At 41.2% G+C, this 16,309-nt stretch overlaps 1 pseudogene; it reads right to left on the bottom strand.

Annotated features, from left to right (window-relative positions):
- The window catches only part of LOC105466310 (general transcription factor II-I-like), a 67,284-nt pseudogene extending 51,224 nt beyond the window's left edge, over positions 1–16,060 (bottom strand).
- Positions 16,061–16,309: the final 249 nt, after the last annotated feature.

Below are 16,309 nucleotides of genomic sequence, written 5' to 3'. Positions count from 1 at the left end.
ATTTCTGCATTTCCAAATGAGGTACCAGGTTCATCTCATTGGGGCTTGTTGGACAGTGGGTGCAGGACAGTGGGTGCAGCCCACTGAGCGTGAGCCAAAACAGGGTAAGGCATCACCTCAACTGGAAAGTACAAGGGGTCAGGGAATCCCCTTTCCTAGCCAAGGGAAGCTGTGACAGATGGCACCTGGAAAATCGGGTCACTCCCACCCTAATACTGTGCTTTTCCAATGGTCTCAGCAAATGGCACACCAGGAGATTATATCCCGCACCTGGCTCGGAGAGTCCCACACCACAGAGCCTCGCTCATTGCTGGCACAGCAGTCCGAGATCAAACTGCAAGGTGGCAGCAAGGCTGGGGGAGGGGCACCCGCCATTGCTGAGGCTTAAGTAGGTAAACAAAGTGGCCAGGAAGCTCAAATGGGGTGGAGCCCACTGTGGCTCAAGGAGGCCTGCCTGCCTCTGTAGACTCCATCTCTGGGGGCAAGGCATAGCCGAACAAAAGGCAGCAGAAACCTCTGCAGAGTTAAATGTCCCTGTCTGACAGCTTTGAAGAGCGTAGTGGTTCTCCCAGCATGAAGTTTGAGATCTGAGAATGGACAGACTGCCTCCTCAAGTGGGTCCCTGATCCCCGAGTTGCCTAACTGGGAGGCACCCCCTAGCAGGGGCAGACTGACACCTCACACAGCAGGCTACCTCTCTGAGACGAAGCTTCCAGAAGAACGATCAGGCAGCAACATTTGCTGTTCAGCAATATTCGCTGTTCTGCAGCCTCCGCTGCTGATACCCAGGCAAACAGGGTCTGGAATGGACCTCCAGCAAACTCCAACAGACCTGCAGCTGAGGGTCCTGACTGTTACAAGGAAAACTAACAAACAGAAAGGACATCCACACCAAAATCCCATCTGTACATCACCATCATCAAAGACCAAAGGTAGATAAAACGACAAAGATGGGGAAAAAACACAGCAGAAAAGCTGAAAATTCTAAAAATCAGAGCACCTCTCTCCCTCCAAAGGAATGTAGCTCCTCGCCAGCAATGGAACAAAGCTGGATAGAGAATGACTTTGACTAGTTGAGAGAAGGCTTCAGACAATCAAACTTCTCTGAGCTAAAGAAGGAAGTTCGAATCCATCACAAAGAAGCTAAAAACCTCGAGAAAAGATTAGACGAATGGCTAACTAGAATAAGCAGTGTAGAGAAGTCCTTAAATGACCTGATGGAGCTGAAAACCATGGCACGAGAACTACGTGACGAATGCACAAGCTTCAGTAGCCAATTCAATCAACTGGAAGAAAGGGTATCAGTGATTGAAGATCAAATGAATGAAATGAAGCGAGAAGAGAAGTTGAGAGAAAAAAGAGTAAAAAGAAACGAACAAAGCCTCAAAGAAATATGGGACTACGTGAAAAGACCAAATCTACGTCTGATAGTGTACCCGAAAGTGACGGGGAGAATGGAACCAAGTTGGAAAACACTCTGCAGGATATTATCCAGGAGAACTTCCCCAACCTAGTAAGGCAGGCCAACATTCAAATTCAGGAAATACAGAGACCACCACAAAGATAATCCTCGAGAAGAGCAACTCCAAGGCACATAATTGTCAGATTCACCAAAGTTGAAATAAAGGAAAAAATCTGAAGGGCAGCCAGAGAGAAAGGTCGGGTTACCCACAAAGGGAAGCCCATCAGAATAACAGCAGATCTCTTGGCATAAACTCTACAAGCCAAGCCAAAAGAGAGTGGGGGCCAATATTCAACATTCTTAAAGAAAAGAATTTTCAACCCGGAATTTCATATCCAGCCAAACTAAGCTTCATGAGTGAAGGAGAAATAAAATCCTTTATAGACAAGCAAATGTTGAGAGATTTTGTCACCACGAGGCTTGCCCTACAAGAGCTCCTGAAGGAAGCACTAAACATGGAAAGGAACAACCGGTACCAGCCATTGCAAAAACATGCCAAATTGTAAAGACCATCAATGCTAGGAAGAAACTGCATCAACTAACGAGCAAAATAACCATCTAACATCATAATGACAGGATCAAATTCACACATAACAATATTAACCTTAAATGTAAATGGGCTAAATGCTCCAATTAAAAGACACAGACTGGCAAATTGGATAAAGAGTCAAGACCCATCAATGTGCTGTATTCAGGAGATTCATCTCACGTGCAGAGACACACATAGGCTCAAAATAAAGGGATGGAGGAAGATCTACCAAGCAAATGGAAAACAAAAAAAGGCAGGGGTTGCACTCCTAGTCCCTGATAAAACAGACTTTAAAACAACAAAGATCAAAAGAGACAAAGAAGACCATTACATAATGATAATTCAACAAGAAGAACTAATTATCCTAAATATATATGCGCCCAACACAGGAGCACCCAGATTCATAAAGCAAGTCCTTAGAGACCTACAAAGAGACTTAGACTCCCACACAATAATAATGGGAGACTTTAACACCCCACCGTCAACATTAGACAGATCAATGAGATAGAAAGTTAACAAGGATATCCAGGAATTAAACTCAGCTGTGCACCAAGTGGACCTAATAGGCATCTACAGAACTCTCCACCCCAAATCAACAGAATATACATTCTTCTCAGCACCACATTGCACTTATTCCAAAATTGACCACATAGTTGGAAGTAAAGCACTCCTCAGCAAACGTACAAGAACAGAAATTATAACAAACTGTTTCTTAGACCACACTGCAATCAAACTAGGACTCAGGATTAAGAAACTCCCTCAAAACCACTCAACTACATGGAAACTGAACAACCTGCTCCTGAATGACTACTGGGTACATAATGAAATGAAGGCAGAAATAAAGATGTTCTTTGAAACCAATGAGAACAAAGACACAACATACCAGAATCTCTGGGACACATTTAAAGCAGTGTGTAGAGGGAAATTTATAGCACTAAATGCCCACAAGAGAAAGCAGGAAAGATCTAAAATTGACACCCTAACATCACAATTAAAAGAACTACAGAAGCAAGAGCGAACACATTCAAAAGCTGGCAGAAGGCAAGGAATAACTAAGATCAGAGCAGAACTGAAGGAGATAGACACACAAAAAATCCTTCAAAAAAATCAATGAATCCAGGAACTGGCTTTTTTGAAAAGATCAACAACACTGATAGACTGCTAGGAAGACTAATAAAGAAAAGAGAGAAGAATCGAATACACGCAATAAAAAATGATAAAGGGGATATCACCACCGATCCCACAGAAATACAAACTATCATCAGAGAATACTACAAACACCTCTACGCAAATAAACTGGAAAATCTAGAAGAAATGGATAAATTCCTAGATATATACACTCTCCTAAGACTAAACCAGGAAGAAGTTGAATCCCTGAATAGACCAATAACAGGCTCTGAAATTGAGGCAATAATTAATAGCCTACCAACCAAAAAAAGTCCAGGACCAGACAGATTCATAGTGGAATTCTACCAGAGGTACAAGGAGGAGCTGGTACCATTCCTTCTGAAACTATTCCAATCAATAGAAAAAGAGGGAATCCTCCCTAACTCATTTTATGAGGCCAGCATCATCCTGATAGCAAAGCCTGGCAGAGACACGACAAAAAAAGAGAGTTTCAGACCAATACCCCTCATGAACATCGATGCAAAAATCCTCAATAAAATACTGGCAAACCAAATCCAGCAGCACATCAAAAAGCTTATCCACCATGATCAAGTGGGCTTCATCTCTGGGATGCAAGGCTGGTTCAACATACGCAAATCAATAAACGTAATCCAGCATATAAACAGAACCAAAGACAAAAACAAAATCCACATGATTATCTCAATAGATGCAAAAATGGCCTTTGACAAAATTCAACAGCCCTTCATGCTAAAAACTCTCAATAAATTAGTATTGATGGGACGAATCTCAAAATAATAAGAGCTACTTATGACAAACCCACAGCCAATATCATACTGAATGGGCAAAAACTGGAAGCTTTCCCTTTGAAAACTGGCACAAGACAGGGATGCCCTCTCACATCATCCTATTCAACACGGTGTTGGAAGTTCTGGCCAGGGCAATCAGGCAGGAGAAAGAAATAAAGGGTAGTCAATTAGGAAAAGAAGAAGTCAAATTGTCCCTGTTTGCAGATGACATGACTGTATATTTAGAAAACTCCATTGTCTCAGCCCAAAATCTCCTTAAGCTGATAAGCAACTTCAGCAAAGTCTCAGGATACAAAATCAAAGTGCAAAAATTACAAGCATTCTTATACACCAATAACAGACAAACAGAGAGCCAAATCATGAGTGAACTCCCATTCACAACTGCTTCAAAGAGAATAAAATATCTAGGAACCCAACTTACAAGGGATGTGAAGGATCTCTTCAAGGAGAACTACAAACCACTGCTCAATGAAATAAAAGAGGACACAAACAAATGGAAGAACATTCCATGCTCATGGATAAGAAGAATCAATATCATGAAAATGGCCATACTGCCCAAGGTAATTTATAGATTCAATGCCATCCCCATCAAGCTACCAATGACTTTCTTCACACTATTGGAAAAAACTACTTTAAAGTTCATATGGAACCAAAAAAGAGCCTGCATTACCAAGACAATCCTAAGCCAAAAGAACAAAACTGGAGGCATCACGCTACCTGACTTCAAACTATACTACAAGGCTACAGTAACCAAAACAGCATGGTACTGGTACCAAAACAGAGATATAGACCAATGGAACAGAACGGAGCCCTCAGAAATAATACTACACTTCTACAACCATCTGATCTTTGACAAACCTGATAAAAACAATAAATGGGGAAAGGATTCCCTATTTAATAAATGGTGCTGGGAAAACTGGCTAGCCATATGTAGAAAGCTGAAACTGGATCCCTTCCTCACACCTTATACAAAAATCAATTCAAGATGGATTAAAGACTTAAATGTTAGACCTAAAACCATAAAAACCCTAGAAGACAACCTAGGCAATACCATTCAGGACATAGGCATGGGCAAGGACTTCATGTCTAAAACACGAAAAGCAATGGCAACAAAAGCCAAAATTGACAGATGGGATCTAATTAAACTAAAGAGCTTCTGCACAGCAAAAGAAACTACCATCGGAGTGAACAGGCCACCTACAGAATCTACAAAGAACTCAAACAAATTTACAAGAAAGAAACAACCCCATCAAAAAGTGGGAAAAGGATATGAACAGACACTTCTCAGAAGAAGACATTTATGCAGCCAACGGACACAGGAAAAAATGCTCATCATCACTGGCCATCAGAGAAATGCAAATCAAAACACAATGAGATACCATCTCTCACCAGTTAGAATGACAATGATTAAAAAGTCAGGAAACTACAGGTGCTGAAGAGGAGGTAGAGATACAGGAACACTTTTACACTGTTGGTGGGATTGTAAACTAGTCAAACCATTGTGGAAGACAGTGTGGTGATTCCTCAAGGATCTAGAACTAGAAATAGTGACCCAGCCATCCCATTACTAGGTATATACTCAAAGGATTATAAATCATGCTGCTATAAAGACACATGCACACGTATGTTTATTGTGGCACTATTCACAATAGCAAAGACTTGGAACCAACCTAAATGTCCATCAATGATAGACTGGATTAAGAAAATGTGGCACATATACACCATGGAATACTATGCAGCCATAAAAAGGGATGAGTTCATGTCCTTTGTAGGGACATGGATGAAGCTGAAAACCATCATTCTCAGCAAACTATCGCAAGGACAAAAAACCAAGCACCACATGTTCTCACTCATAGGTGGGAATTGAACAATGAGAACATTTGGACATAGGAAGGGAAACATCACACACCAGGGCCTGTCATGGGGTGGGAGGAGGGAGGAGGGATAGCATTAGGAGATATATCTAATGTAAATGATGAGTTAATGGGTGCAGCACACCAACATGGCACATGTATACATGTATACATATGTAACAAACCTGCACGCTGTGTACATGTACCCTAGAACTTAAAGTATAATAAAAAGAAAAAAGAAAAAAAAGCTTCAGTTTTCCCTACACTGCATATGTTCATATTGGCAAATCAAGGAGTGCCTGTATTGAGTTTCTGCAAAATATTTTTGGGGGAGGTGAAAGAAGGAGCAGTTCCATCATTTTAAAAGGTTAATTTTTTAAAGCTTAAAGATTAATCTGTGCTTTTAAAAAGGATTTCACAACTATTTTACCTGTTGTATTTGTTCTTGGCTGAATAACTACATTTGTATTGTGAGTAAGAAGTTTTGGACTGTAAATACATAGTTGATATTGATATTATAATAAAGCATTTAGAAGAAATTTACAGGCCTTTCTCACACAGCTGTGCACTTTTAATTATTATTATTATTATTGGAGACAGAGTCTTGTTCTCTTGTCCAGGCTGGAGTACAGTGGTGCGATCTCAACTTACTGCAACTTCTGCCTCCCAGGTTCAAGCAATTCTCCTGCCTCAGCCTCCCGAGTAGCTGCAACCACAAGTGCGTGCCACCACACCTGGCTAATTTTTGTATTTTTAGTAGATACGGGGTTTTGCAATGTTGGCAAGGCTGGTCTCGAACTCCTGACCTCAGGTGATCCACCTGCCTCAGCCTCCCAAAGGGCTGGGATTACAAGCATTAAGCCACTGTGCCTGGCCAATTTTTAAACATAGTCCATTCTGCCTTCATTTTTTTTTTTTTTTTTTTTTTTTGAGACGGAGTCTCACGCTGTTGCCTGGGCTGGAGTGCAGTGGCGCGATCTCGGCTCACTGCAAGCTCCGCCTCCTGGGTTCACGCCATTCTCCTGCCTCAGCCTCCTGAGTAGCTAGGACTACAGGCGCCCGCCACCGTGCCCGGCTAATTTTTTTTTTGTATTTTTAGTAGAGACGGGGTTTCACTGTGGTCTCGATCTCCTGACCTTGTGATCCGCCTGCCTCGGCCTCCCAAAGTGCTGGGATTACAGGCTTGAGCCACCGTGCCCGGCCCATTCTGCCTTCATTTTATAGTGAAAACAATCATTTTGGTGACTTGAATTTTAAAAATAGCAATTTTCAGACATTCCGGTGAGACCACCTGGATGTCTCCAAAGTCATTGTTTATTTGTAAGATAAATATGCCAAAGTCACTTTTCCACTAAACCAGCTCAATTCTGCTTCTGAATCTTAGATGAACTGTCCCACAGCATAGCCAGAAACAGCTTGCTGTATCATCTTAAACCTTTCCTCTCCATATATAACTCAGTCCCAACGAATATACACAAATGCACAACCTTAATCAGTAAGCAAGACTCAACCCACTTCAACATTCCTTTCATGAGTAGAGACAGGCCTTCTGTTCCAACCCCCCACACTCAAACTACCCATGTATTACCCTTCCAAATCAAGCCAGCTTAACCTTTCTAAAGGGCAGATCCAAATTATTTTAAGAGGGAATTGCTATGAGACCATTTAATGACTGCCACTGCTTTTGTAGGATCCAAGGCCTCCCTCCACTTGGCCACCCAAGTCGGTGCAATCCCATCATGCCCACATGGCACTCCTCACTCCACAGAGAATGGGTGAGGTATGTGAATATGAGGGCATTTTTGACACCCCTCTGCCTTTTCTCATATTTGGAACATGTTCCCTCCCTTCTGGATGCACAAGTGACTGATCTGGGTGTGCCATCCTTGCCTTCTTCCCCAAAAATGCTCAATAACTCTTCATTGCATTCTTCATAATATTAAGCCTCCCAAGGACAGGGTTCTTGCTAGACCTAATTTTGCACATCTGATACTTATGCTAAATAAATGTTTGTACAGTAAGTGAATCTAAATGTTAATTGTAAATATAAGGAAGTCATGATGGGAGGGGAACAAAAAGCCCTTCTTCATCAAATTAATCTCTCCTTAGGGAAGACACTGAATTTGTTTCTGCGGATTATCATCTTACTTTTTAATAAGAAATTTAATTTGATTGCCCACTTGAATGATGTTTTCCAGCCTCGGGATTCCATACCACGAGGGCTTCTGAAAGGAATGTTTTCTGGTAGTCCTTCTACATACAGATCATTTGCATAGGCTTCAAATTTTTGGTACAGTAGGGCCTTGGCTTCAGTGCTCCCCAAGGCTTCAACTGAACAAAACCAAAGCAATTCAGGAGACTACGCTTATGTTGAAATCAGATTTTAGTACAATCCAAAGCAAGGTGCAGGTCAATTTTTTTAAATTGGAAAAACTCTGGAAACATATTTACTAACTATTGAAGCAGGCTTAAAGCAAAGGCAAGCATAAATGACTCATTATTAGACAGATCAATGAGACAGAAAATTAACAAGGATATTAAGGACTTGAACTCAGTTCTGGACCAAGCGGACTTAATAGACATCTACAGAACTCTTCACTCAAATCCACAGAATATACATTCTTCTCGGCACCACATCACACTTATTCTAAAATTGACCACATAATTAGAAGTAAAACACTCCTCAGCAAATGCAAAAGAATGGAGATAATAACAAACAGGCTCTCACTGTACAGTGCAATTAGAAGTCAAAATTAAGAAACTCGGCCGGGCGCGGTGGCTCAAGCCTGTAATTCCAGCACTTTGGGAGGCCGAGACGGGCGGATCACGAGGTCAGGAGATCGAGACTAGCCTGGCTAACACGGTGAAACCCCGTCTCTACTAAAAAAATACAAAAAACTAGCCAGGGGAGGTGGCGGGTGCCTGTAGTCCCAGCTACTGGGGAGGCTGAGGCAGGAGAATGGCGTAGACCCGGGAGGCGGAGCTTGCAGTGAGCTGAGATCTGGCCACTGAACTCCAGCCTGGACGACAGAGCGAGACTCCGTCTCAAAAAAAAAAAAAAAAAAAAAAAAAATTAAGAAACTCACTCAAAACCGCACAACTACCTGGAAACTGAATAACCTGCTCCTGAGTACATAACGAAATTAAGGCAGAAATAAAGATGTCCTTTGAAACCAATGAGAACAAAGACACAAAGTATCAGAATCTCTGGGACACATTTAAAGCAGTGTTTAGAGGGAAGTTTGTAGCACTAAATTACTAATGCACTGAATGTCCACAAGAGAAAGCAGGAATAATCTAAAATATAATATTTATGCAGCTAACAAACATGAAAAATGTTCATCATCACTAGTCATTAGAGAAATGCAAATCAAAACCACAATGAGATACCATCTCACGCCAGTTAAAATGGCAAACAATAAAAAGTCAGGAAACAACAGATGCTGGAGAGGATGTGGAGAAATAGGAATGCTTTTACACTGTTGGTGGGAGTGTAAATTAGTTCAACTATTGTGGAAGACAGTGTAATGATTCCTCAAGGATCTAGAACCAGAAATAACATTTGACCCAGCAATTCCATTACTGGGTATATACCCAAAGGATTATAAATCATTATACTATAAAGACAAATGCACACGTATGTTTATTGCAGCACTATTCACAATAGCAAAAACTTGGAACCAACCTAAATGCTCATGAATGATAGACTGGATAAAGAAAATATGGCACATATATACCATGGAATACTATGCAGACATAAAAAAGGATGAATTCATGTCCTTTGCAGGAACATGGATGAAGCTGGAAACCATCATTCTCAGCAAACTAACACAAGAACTGAAAACCAAAAACTGCATGTTCTCACTCATAAGTGGGAGTTGAACAATGAGAACACATGGACACAGGGAGGGGAGCATCACACACCAGGGCCTGTCAGGGGGTGGGGGGTTAGGGGAGGGATAGCATTAGGAGAAATACCTAATGTAGATGATGGGTTGATGGGTGCAGCAAACCACCATGGCATGTGTATACTTATGTAACAAACCTGCATGTTCTGCACATGTACCCCAGAACTTAAAGTATAATAAAAAATAATAACAAAATTCTGCCCCCAATCCAAGGCCACCAATAATTTAATTAAAGCCTATAAAATAGGACACACACACAAGTCACTCTGTTTCCTTGACTCCACAACTTGTATATGTGGCTTACAATGCATTTACTTTATTATCAGTCTCAATAAACTCTGGGGGAGAAAGCCAGGGGTAACCCACCTAATTCTTTCATGAAATGTCTAACATGGCCTCGAGTGTGTAGGATCTTTTCTCAAGCCCCTATGCCTGAGTGCTACTTGCTGATGGCCCTTCCCCATGATTGAGGAAGCTGAGTCGCTCACTAGCTGAACACTAAGTACAAGACAGCATGAGAATCATGCTTGCAGCTGCAGTTAGCTGGGGGGCTGGTAGAAGGCACTGCTCCATGATTGCATATTCTGAGTTCTGCCATCTTAACAATATGTGTATATGTTTTCTATCTTTGAAGATACTTGCATTTTTACATATCAGAATCCCAAGGCTGAGAAATAAAAATTTTAAAAATTAAAAATAATAATAATGATAAAAATAAATGACCCATCATTAACAACCAGATTTTGGCAGATTTAAGTGTCCTGGCCCTAAGACAATCTTAATAACTCTAAGATCTTAAAAGTTTAAACTTTGTTTTTCAATATTCTTAGGAAGAAGAGAGAGAAGGAAAATCATTATAGACAATAAAGAACACAACCTAAATACTATTTTTTTTTTTTTTTGCTTTTTTTTTTTTTTTTTTTTTGAGACAGAGTCTTGCTCTGTCACCCAGGCTGGAGTGCAGTGACATGATCTTGGTTCATTGCAAGCTCCGCCTCCTGGGTTTAAGTGATTCTCCTGCCTCAGCCTCCTGATCAGCTAATATTACAGGTGCCCGCCACCAAACCTGGCTAATTTTTGTACTTTTCAGTAGAGACAGATTTTTACTATGTTGGCCAGGCTGGTCTCAAACTCCTGACCTCAAGTGATCTGCCCACCTCGACCTCCCAAAGTACTGGGATTACAGGTGTGAGCCACCGCAGCTGGCCTGCAAATACTATTTGGAAGCAGCCTTTTGCTACTATCTGCTTGTGAAATTAATAACCCTCCTCCATTGGCTGCTGCAAACAGGCACATTTCAGGCTAAATTTTCATCCACACTGCAACCATGAGATCAATGTTCTTTACCCCTTCAACCTCATGAGCACGCTATTTTAAAAGAAATAACTTTCCATGAAGAATTCATGGAATGGGAAATAAAAATAGTAAGCAGAGGCCAGTTTAGATTAAAAGAGGCATAACAACCAAAGTTAGCACATGAAGATTGTTTGGACCCAGATTTAAAGCAAAATTTTTCAGATAATGAGGAAATGATACTGTTCAGGTAAGAGTATGGAAACTTGGCCAGTTATGGTGGCTCATGCCTGTAATCGCAGAAGTTTGGGAGGATGAGGTGGGCAGATCACCTGAGGTCAGGAGTTCGAGACCAGCCTGGCCAACATGGCGAAACCCTGTCTCTACTAAAAATACAAAAATTAGCCGGGCATGGTGGCGTGCGCCTGTAAGCTCAGCTACCCAGGAGGCTGAGGCAGGAGAATCGCTGGAGCCTGGGGGGCAGAGGCTGCTGTGAGCTGAGATCGCGCCATTGCACTGCAGCCTAGGGCGACACAGCAAGATTCTGTTTAAAAAAAAAAAAAAAAAGAAAGAAAGAAAAAGAAAAGAAAAAAGAGTGAGGAAAGTCAACTAAGGGCTACAGATGAGCTGACAACAAAAAATCACTGTAATTTTGTCACATGTGATGAGACAGTAGCTGTGTAAGAAAACATTAATGCTGTTTGGGGATGCATACTGAACAGATAAAATGACGTGATGACTGATTTGCTTTACAATATCCCTGCAAAGGGAGGCAAAGGAATAGAAGAACAAAATGTGGGACAATCTTAATGATCACAGAAATTGAGGAATGGGTATTTTAGTGTTCATTGTACTATTTTCTCTACTTTTGAATAGGTATAAAAACTGCAATTTAAAAATGTAAAAAAAGAGCCAGGCGCGATGGCTCATGCCTGTAATCCCAGCACTTTGGAAGGCTGAGGCAGGTGGATCACTTGGGTCAGGAGTTCAAAACCAGCCTGGCCAACATGGTGAAAGCCTGTCTCTACCAAAAAAAAAAAAAAAAAAAAAAATCAGCCAGGTGTTGTGGCAGGCACCTGTAGTCCCAGCTACTCAGAAGGCTGAGGTAAGAGAATTGCTTGAACCTGGGAGGCAGAGGCTGCAGTGAGCCAAGATCATGACACTGAACTCCAGCCTGGGCGACAGAGTGAGAATTCACCTCAAAAAAAAAAAAAAAAAAAAGTAAAAAAGAATTGACTAATCCCTGCTCTGAAGCCACATCCAAACAAAACTCTAAAAAGAAAGATTCAAGCAATTTATATTGTGCTATTTATATACAGATCTCCCTTGCACCTCTGTATGTAACATTCAAATATTTTGCAACCTGATGGTTGGGGGTGGCTCAAAGCTCGGCATGGTGGCAGGTGCCTGTAGCCGTAGCTACTTAGGAGACTGAGGCAGGAGGATAACTTGAGCCCAGGAGTTCCAGTCCATTCCAGACAACATAACAAGACCCTGTTTCTTTCTTTCTTTCTTTTTTTTTTTTTTGAGATGGAGTTTCACTCTTGTGGTCCAGGCTGGAGTGCAATGGGGCAATCTCAGCTCACTGCAACCTCTGCCTCCTGGGTTCAAGTGATTCTCCTGCCTCAGCCTCCCAAGTAGCTGGGATTACAGGCACACGCCACCATGCCCAGCTAATTGAGTATTTTTAGTAGAGATGGGATTTCTCCATGTTGGTTAGGCTGGTCTCGAACCCCCTACTTGAGGTGATCCACCCGCCTCAGCCTCCCAAAATGCTGGGATTACAGGTGTGAGCCACCGCACCCAGCAGACCCTGTTTCTTTAAAAAGAAAAGTTGGGGAGCCGTCAGGGAGCTCATTGATGAATTATTTTGGTGATAACAACTGCCATCAAAACACAACTATAAAATCCAAAATTATATCTATTGCCAGATCTTTCTCCTTACTTCCGGACTTATTTATTCAACTGTCTCCTTCACCTCCACACCTCAACTTAAATGTCAACTTGAAAGAAATTAATTATTAATTAATTAATAATTTAATTATTTATTAGTAATTAATGTTTTTGTTCTTAGATTGGCTTTCCTCTAACATCTCAATGTTTGTCTTAAATTCTTACTTCATGACATTAGCACCAAATCTGAAGGGCTCTAGTATAGGAACTCTTTGAGATAAGAAACATGTGTTTTTGAGAAACCACACAAAATGAAATAATTATCACAGTTGTAAAAACAAATATGCCCATGAACAAACAACAGTAAAAGATTAGAGGCTTTTGGTCACACTAGAGAGGATGTTAAATAAAATTATTTTGTTAATTCAACAAGGAAATATATAAACCTAATTCTAACGAACTTTTTATAAAATAAAAAAGAACCAGTTGGAGTTGAGAGTGAAAAGTGGAAGTTTAGAAAGAGGCGAAGCCAACTACAGAACGTGCTCATCACATATCATCAAGGCTGATCCAATCACACCCCCTGCCTCCCCATCCCCCTTATTCCACTTAATTATTTCCCAGACCTTATACCTTCTTACAAAGTAAATATCTCTTACTTACTACACGTTTCCCCACCAGACTGAATGCTCCAGAATGCACGGGGCAGGGCACTGTCTTCTGCACTGCCCAGTTCCCGGCACCTGACTCACAGGTGCCAAATGACTTCAGGATTATGAGGTTGGAAGTAGCAAATATTTCCTGAATACTTGCAGTGGTTCACAGCAATGAAAAAGCTAAGATTTCTTCTCTCCCTTTCAGGAACCTTAGAGAAAGCAGCAATACTGTCAGAGGTTGAATGACAGCAACTCAATCTTAAATAGGAGCTGGGTAAAATGAGGCTGAGACCTACTGAGCTGCATTCCCAGATGGTTAAGGCACTCTAAGTCACAGGGTGAGGGAGGAGGTCAGCACAAGATACAGGTCATAAACACCTTGCTGATAAAATGGATCGCAGTAAAGAATCCAGCCAAACCCACCGAAACCAAGATGGCGATGACAGTGACCTCTGGTCATCCTCACTGCTACACTCCCACCAATGCCATGACAGTTTACAAATGCCATGGCAACATCAGGAAGTTACCCTATATCGTCTAAAAAGGGGAACCATAAAATAATCCACTCCTGGCCAGGTGCAGTGGCTCATACCTGTAATCTCAGCATTCTGGGATCACCTTAGGTCAGGAGTTTGAGACCAGCCTGGCAATGTGGTAAAACCCCATCTCTACTAAAAATACAAAAACAAATTAGTTGGGTGTGGTGGTACGCACCTGTGATCCCAGCTACTCGGGAGGCTGAGGCAGGAGAATTGCTTGAACCCAGGAGGTGGAGGTTGCAATGAGCCGAGATCACACCACTGCACTCCAGCCTGGACTCCATCTCAAAAAAAAAAAAAAAAAAAAAGTAAGAGAGGCTGGGCATGGTGGCTCACAACTGTAATCCCAGCACGTTGGGAGGCTGAGGTGGGTGGATCACCTGAGGTCAAGAATTTGAGACCAGCCTGGCCAACAAGGTGAAACTACATCTCTATTAAAAATACAAAAATTAGCTGGGCATGGTGGCAGGTGCCAGTAATCCCAGCTACTTGGGAGGCTGAGGCAGGACAATGGCTTGAATCTGGGAGGTGGAGGTTGCAGTGATCCAAGACCACACCACTGCACTCCAGCCTGGGTAACGTGAGCGAAACTCCATCTCAAAAACAAAACAGTAAGAGAAAACTGGAGCTGAGTCCTGCTCATTATATTTACTTTCCTAAAATAAAACAACATTATAAAAAACATTACTCAGTAATATACTTTAGTTGAAAGGGGAAAAAACAGACTTACCAAAATTTTTTGCAGAAAAGCTGATCCACCATCTTTCTTAATTTAGTGATTCTGGCATACCATTCTTCCTTTACTGTCGAAATCACAGGAATACAAGTTTTCTCAATTTAGTGGGTTTAATAGCTTGGGTTATTAAATATTATTATTATAAAATAGGCAATATTATTTTTTCTTTTCCTGTGACTAAAGTTATTTCTAAGATCCAGAATGTATTTATTACTGAAACAATGCTGACACACACTGCACAAAAAAGGAAGAACCAGACATTCATTAAAGCTAGGAAAAAGCAGAATTCAGTGTGCTCAAGAACCACTAGCGGGCCAGGCGCGGTGGCTCACGCCTGTAATCTTAGCACTTTGGAAGGCTGAGGTGGGCAGATCACCTGAGGTTGGGAGTTCGAGACCAGCCTGGCCAACATGGTGACACCGCAGCTCTAATACAAATATAAAAATTAGGCGGGTGTGATGGCAGGTGCCTGTAATCCCAGCTACTTGGGAGCCTGAGGCAGGAAGAATTGCTTGAACCTGGGAGGTGGAGGGTGCAATGAGTTGAGATCACACCACTGCACTCCAGCGTGGGCGACAGAGCAAAACTCCATCTCAAAAAAAAAAAAAAAAAAAAAAAAAAGAACAGCTAGCAGGTGCCATTTGGTATGGGGAGACTATGCATATAATCTTGCAGCAATCCTTCCATTTTAGTAAATCTAAACAGTGTGATTCCATTCTGTTTTGTCCCCACTCTACTCCAGAGCCAAAACAAGTAAGAAAATCAGTTATATTTCTGTTTCTTTCAAAACACATCTAACAATTAAGAGACGATATGCATGGCTCCATATTCTAAAAGGAAACCTCTTATATCCTGGGTATCATGGACATTTGATGAATATTTGCTCAGTTGTTTGGTGCAAGCTTCAATAATAACCTGTTCAATGCATTATGCCAGATAAATCTTGCATCTCAAAAGTAGGAAAAATATTGTTCTTTTAGTTCTGTCTACCCATAAATGCAACATTTACATGTATTTATAATGGGTTAATAAAAATAAAGTGAATTTACTGTTCTAGAGAGTATTAGAATTTTGACAACATGAATTCTCCTGTCCTGGCATGTAATTAAAAGTTAGAGGAATATTATTTCATGTGGAAGATACCATTAAAAAAAATCAATGTTAAGCATTAAATAATTATTTTACATAATCTTCTAATCTGACTTAAGACTGAAGACCTACCTCCTGAAGCTGGTTTATCAAGTTGTAAATCTTCATGTTTCGAACTCACAAGTTCATGTCTGCAAGGTGAGAATAAATACTTAATATTCACTAGGCAATATTCAGCAAAGTAATATCCATTAGTACATATTTAACATTTAATCACCAAGGGTGGCTTTGGAAAGAAAAGACAGGCTGGGCACAGTGGCTCACACATGTAATCCCAACACTGACTGAGGCAGGCAGATCACAAGGTCAGGAGTTCGAGACCAGTCTGGCCAACATGGTGAAACCCCATCTCTACTA

This window comes from Macaca nemestrina, chromosome 4 (genome assembly GCF_043159975.1).
Source record: "Macaca nemestrina isolate mMacNem1 chromosome 4, mMacNem.hap1, whole genome shotgun sequence".
Classification (NCBI taxonomy): domain Eukaryota; kingdom Metazoa; phylum Chordata; class Mammalia; order Primates; family Cercopithecidae; genus Macaca; species Macaca nemestrina.
Note: the sequence above shows the minus strand (reverse complement) of the source record. Positions and strands in the feature narration are given on the sequence as shown.